The 6,000-nt window shown below is 53.0% G+C and overlaps 1 non-coding gene across 1 annotated transcript; it reads left to right on the top strand.

Annotated features, from left to right (window-relative positions):
* Nucleotides 1-5,395: 5,395 nt before the first annotated feature.
* trnaf-gaa (transfer RNA phenylalanine (anticodon GAA)) lies at nt 5,396-5,468 on the top strand. Its single transcript has one exon. It is a non-coding gene; the product is annotated as a tRNA-Phe (tRNA).
* Nucleotides 5,469-6,000: the final 532 nt, after the last annotated feature.

Genomic DNA, 6,000 nt, shown 5'->3' with positions numbered 1-6,000 from the left:
TCCAGCCAATAGTACACTATACCCGAGGGACTCTGTCGTTTTTCGGCAATAGTACACTATACCCGAGGGACTCTGTCGTTTTTCGGCAATAGTACACTATACCCGAGGGACTCTGTCGTTTTTCGGCAATAGTACACTATACCCGAGGGACTCTGTCGTTTTTCGGCAATAGTACACTATACCCGAGGGACTCTGTCGTTTTTCGGCAATAGTACACTATACCTGAGGGACTCTGTCGTTTTTCGGCAATAGTACACTATACCCGAGGGACTCTGTCGTTTTTCCGGGCCGTAGTATGAAGTTGTGAGCAAAAGGGGTGAAAATGGGTTAAAATGTGAAAAAACACCAAAATGAGCAAAATGAAATAATCCCCCATCATCAGTGCACTGTTTGCCCCCAGAAAAGCACTCCCCTGGGGCCTGGAGGTGATCTGACCATCATAGTATAGCACCATATGCCCCTGAGGGACTTAGAGTAAAAACCGAAATAGTACACTATACCTGAAAAGACTCTGTCATTTTTCGGCAATAGTACACTATACCCGAGCGACTGTCGTTTTTCCGGGCCGTAGTATGAAGTTGTGAGCAAAAGGGGTGAAAATGGGTTAAAATGTGAAAAAACACCAAAATGAGCAAAATGAAATAATCCCCCATCATCAGTGCACTGTTTGCCCCCAGAAAAGCACTCCCCTGGGGCCTGGAGGTGATCTGACCCTCAGAGTATAGCACCATATGCCCCTGAGGGACTTAGAGTAAAAACCGAAATAGTACACTATACCTGAAAAGACTCTGTCATTTTTCGGCAATAGTACACTATACCCAAGCGACTCTGTCGTTTTTCCGGGCCGTAGTATGAAGTTGTGAGCAAAAGGGGTGAAAATGGGTTAAAATGTGAAAAAACACCAAAATGAGCAAAATGAAATAATCCCCCATCATCAGTGCACTGTTTGCCCCCAGAAAAGCACTCCCCTGGGGCCTGGAGGTGATCTGACCATCAGAGTATAGCACCATATGCCCCTGAGGGACTTAGAGTAAAAACCGAAATAGTACACTATGCCTGAAAAGACTCTGTCGTTTTTCGGCAATAGTACACTATACCCGAGGGACTCTGTCGTTTTTCCGGGCCGTAGTATGAAGTTGTGAGCAAAAGGGGTGAAAATGGGTTAAAATGTGAAAAAACACCAAAATGAGCAAAATGAAATAATCCCCCATCATCAGTGCACTGTTTGCCCCCAGAAAAGCACTCCCCTGGGGCCTGGAGGTGATCTGACCATCATAGTATAGCACCATATGCCCCTGAGGGACTTAGAGTAAAAACCGAAATAGTACACTATACCTGAAAAGACTCTGTCATTTTTCGGCAATAGTACACTATACCCGAGCGACTCTGTCGTTTTTCGGCAATAGTACACTATATACCGTTGGACTTAGTCATTTTTTGGGCTCGTGGAAATAAGCGTTCAGCTCAAGAGTCCCGGGCTAAATCACGCTGCTCCCGAGAAATTCCTACGCTGCTCTCACGCGGGATGTGCAAAATGGTAATGCTGGGAGGGACGGGCGGGCGGTTTTTGAGAATGACGTTTTTCGCAATCGAAACAGGTACATTTCCTGGTTGTGCGGCTACCGGGGGAGGAGCTCGTTTGACGGACACACGAGAACCGCGATCGATGGGCCCCGTTCTGGTTTTATCCAGCTTCCAAGGCTCCTTCACAGCCGTAATCTCAAGTCATGGTTCGGAGGTGCGGAGGTGAGCGTCGGATCACGGAGCCTCTGAATGGAGCCCCGCGCTCCGCGCTCCTCCGCGCTCTAAGCGCCGCTCAGACCGGGCATGAGAGGGTCTATTTTCGGCTTGATTTTACCAGACTCGCGGGCACTTCCAGAAGCTTGCTGTTTGCTCTGATTGCTCGGGGCAGAGCACAGTGTCACGCTGACCACGGGCTGTACGTGGAGGTGAGAGCTGGTTGTAAGGCGGATCACGGAGCCTCTGAATGGAGCCCCGCGCTCCGCGCTCCTCCGCACTCTAAGCGCCGCTCAGACCGGGCATGAGAGGGTCTATTTTCGGCTTGATTTTACCAGACTCGCGGGCACTTCCAGAAGCTTGCTGTTTGCTCTGATTGCTCGGGGCAGAGCACAGTGTCACGCTGACCACGGGCTGTACGCGGAGGTGACCCGCTCCGTGATCTTAGCTTCGCCCAGACCCAGGGCCATCCACCCCGCACACGGCCAGACTTTGCCCGGCCAGGGAGCACCTTCTGCGGGTCGGAGGCTCCGGGTCGGAGCCCCTGGAGCCTGGAGCCCTCACCGGGCCCCGAACTCGGCTGCCGGAGGCAGTGCAGTGCCTCATGGATAAAAGTGCACCCAGCCGGTCTCGAACTCGCGTGAGCATGAATCAACCATGAAAATGGTACAAATCATGGTTCTATGTATACCAGACAAGGAGCTTGGTCGACGGGCACACATGACCCGCCATCGTAGGGCCCCATTCTGGTTTTATCCAGCTTCGAAGGCTCCTGCGCACTGCGGTTTTGTTTACATTTTGCGGCTGTGGTTTGCTCCGGCTAACCTCACGCCGGACACGTTGGAAGCGAGGCCGAGACAGAGGTCCCACCAGGCGCGGGGCGTCAGTCTGACTGGCTTCCCCCGCGCCTGGCCCCTTGTCTCCGGAGATGGGACCGTCACTCACCCCCGCACTGAAGGACGCGCGGCTTGAAGGATGATGGCTGTGCTTAGCCCCTGTGCCAGGTGCTCTGAGCCAGTCCCCTTCAGCCTCAACGCGTCCGGTTGGAACACAGTCCGGGCCCATTGTCACTCACCCCCGCGCAGCAGGAGGCGCGGCTTGAAGGATGATGGCTGCGCTTTGCCCCTGGGCCCAAGGGCTCTGCGCCAGTCCCCTTCAGCCTCAACGTGTCCGATGGCTCTGCGCGGGGCGGGGGGCAGGGCCGGCGCATACTTTTGGTCCGACTCCGGTCCCTTCCTCGTCTCTGAGTTTGTCAAATGCAGCGCCTGTCCAGGGCTCACTTTGCTATCAACTGTGGCTGGTCACCGCCATCGTAGGGCCCCGTTCTGGTTTCATCCAGCTTCGAAGGCTCCTGCGCACTGCGGGGTTGTAGGCATTTGTGGTCCTGATTTGCGCTGGCTCACCCTCACGCTGGACACAGCGCCAGATGATATATTTGGTCCGACTCCGGTCCCTTCCTCGTCTCTGAGTTTGTCAAATGCAGCGCCTGTCCAGGGCTCACTTTGCTATCAACTGTGGCTGGTCACCGCCATCGTAGGGCCCCGTTCTGGTTTCATCCAGCTTCGAAGGCTCCTGCGCACTGCGGGGTTGTAGGCATTTGTGGTCCTGATTTGCGCTGGCTCACCCTCACGCTGGACACAGCGCCAGATGATATATTTGGTCCGACTCCGGTCCCTTCCTCGTCTCTGAGTTTGTCAAATGCAGCGCCTGTCCAGGGCTCACTTTGCTATCAACTGTGGCTGGTCACCGCCATCGTAGGGCCCCGTTCTGGTTTCATCCAGCTTCGAAGGCTCCTGCGCACTGCGGGGTTGTAGGCATTTGTGGTCCAGAGCCCCGGCTCTAAATTAAACCTGTTACCCTAGTAGGCCGGCCTCCGGGTCCCCCCTCTCTTCTTCGGTTATGGAGTACATTGGGCGCGGGGGCAGCCAGTGGAGGGCAAGGGCCCTGCCTCCAAGTGTGGTGTAGGGGACAGGGGAGCCAGGGCCTTGGGGTCCTGGTGCTTTTTATCTTTTAAAGTGGCTCAGAGTACCAAGGGCACGGACTTCCAGGGGGCTGCACCAAGGGTGTGTAGCTCGTGTGGGGGTGCTTAAGTGTGGGTACCCGGGGACGAAAGGTGGGCCGGGGCCGGCGCGAGCCTCTGTGGTGAGTGCTGGGCCGTTCCGTTCGAGACCGGCTGGGTGCACCTTTATCCATGAGGCACTGCACTGCCTCCGGCAGCCGAGTTCGGGGCCCAGTGAGGGCTCCAGGCTCCAGGGGCTCCGACCCGGAGCCTCCGACCCGCAGAAGGTGCTCCCTGGCCGGGCAAAGTCTGGCCGTGTGCGGGGTGGGTGAACCCTGCTCCGCCTCACGCGAGTTCGAGACCGGCTGGGTGCACCTTTATCCATGAGGCACTGCACTGCCTCCGGCAGCCGAGTTCGGGGCCCAGTGAGGGCTCCAGGCTCCAGGGGCTCCGACCCGGAGCCTCCGACCCGCAGAAGGTGCTCCCTGGCCGGGCAAAGTCTGGCCGTGTGCGGGGTGGGTGAACCCTGCTCCGCCTCACGCGAGTTCGAGACCGGCTGGGTGCACCTTTATCCATGAGGCACTGCACTGCCTCCGGCAGCCGAGTTCGGGGCCCAGTGAGGGCTCCAGGCTCCAGGGGCTCCGACCCGGAGCCTCCGACCTGCAGAAGGTGCTCCCTGGCCGGGCAAAGTCTGGCCGTGTGCGGGGTGTGTGAACCCTGCTCCGCCTCACGCGAGTTCGAGACCGGCTGGGTGCACTTTTATCCAAGAATCAACTGGAGTGTGGAGCTTCTACGGGCCTCCAGGGGCACTGCCGACCCAGAGCTGTGCCCCGGCTTCAGTTCTCTGTATCTCAGGAAGTTTTTTATTTATACATTTATTTCATCCATAATCTCTGGCGCCTAAAGGGTTAACCTGGTTTTGTCTGACCAAGAGTGTGGAAATGTAGGAACAGCCCTGAGGAAGACCACAAAATCACATGCCTGAAGGGGAAAAATATGTTTTTTTCACCAAACCATGTCAAAGTGCCCATTATTCACAAGGAAATGCTAACTGCTGGAGAACCCAGCAGGCAAACCACTATCAGGTGTTTTGGGGCTGTGCTGTTGCTCAAAAATAATGGACTGAAATTCACAGGGCACTGCAGACTGTTTTTGACTTTGCCATCCCACTCAAATTTAAAACTATGTACTTGGGCCTCAACACTCCTGCCATGGACACAATAAATGGATACCCTTGGAACATACTTTTGGCTGTAGAGAAAAAGGCCATCACAAAGAAATGCTCGACACCAACCACGCCAACGATCAAAGACTTGACTGACATAGTAACAGACATTAGACATTGGATGAATGGAAAACAGTGACATTCAGGCTTAATTTGGATAAGCACTAATTTTATTGACTTGGACCAAGTGGGCCCCTATTTTCATTTAAAGGTGATTTTGTTTTTATTTTATGTTATGTTATGTTATGTTATGTTATGTTATGTTTTATGTAACTATTAAGTTCTTTTAATTACAATTTTTGCTCCCTGGTCGTGTCCTGTATTGTTTTATGTTTAATCAAAAGAAAAGAAAAAAGGACACACAGAAATAGTTCATTTTCTCGCTACGTTATGCCACACGTTTCCCTCCCTTGCCTAATTTATTCGATAAAGTAGCCGAAATAGCTCAGTTGGGAGAGCGTTAGACTGAATATCTAAAGGTCCCTGGTTCAATCCGGGGTTTCGGCAGGTGTACCTGAATGTTAGTCTTTGCTCAAAAATACAATGAATAGGAATGCTGGGTCTATTGGATATTTTGCGAGATCAGGACATAAATGGCCTGGAAAGGATCTATAAAACATAAACAGCATGCTTTCGTTGGAACATTGTTAGCATGAACATGTTTGGTAACATGTTTGGTTTTGCTGAATGTTGTACCCAAGACCTTCTGCGTGTAGGGCAGATGTGATGACCACCACACAATGAAACCATGAAGCAGAAGTTTGCCTACTTCAATGCTGCTCTCTTTGATATAGCCCAATGATCAAATGTCATACTTATTTTCAAAACAGGATATCCTGTAGAAAGGTGTGGTTCAACGGTATAGCGGTTAGCGCTCTGAATCCAGAGTTTTTCTTCATTTCTTATTGCAATTAGAGGGACAAGTCTTTTATGGATATGCATCTCTGTGGCGCAATCGGCTAGCGCGTTCGGCTGTTAACCGAAAGGTTGGTGGTTGGAGCCCACCCAGGGACGACTGCGCACCTTGCCAGAGCAAGCA

Source organism: Eucyclogobius newberryi, unplaced genomic scaffold (assembly GCF_026437365.1).
Source record: "Eucyclogobius newberryi isolate DKJ021-1_F unplaced genomic scaffold, fEucNew1.0.hap1 SCAF_83, whole genome shotgun sequence".
Lineage (NCBI taxonomy): Eukaryota > Metazoa > Chordata > Actinopteri > Gobiiformes > Gobiidae > Eucyclogobius > Eucyclogobius newberryi.
This window is presented reverse-complemented; position numbering and strand designations above follow the sequence as displayed.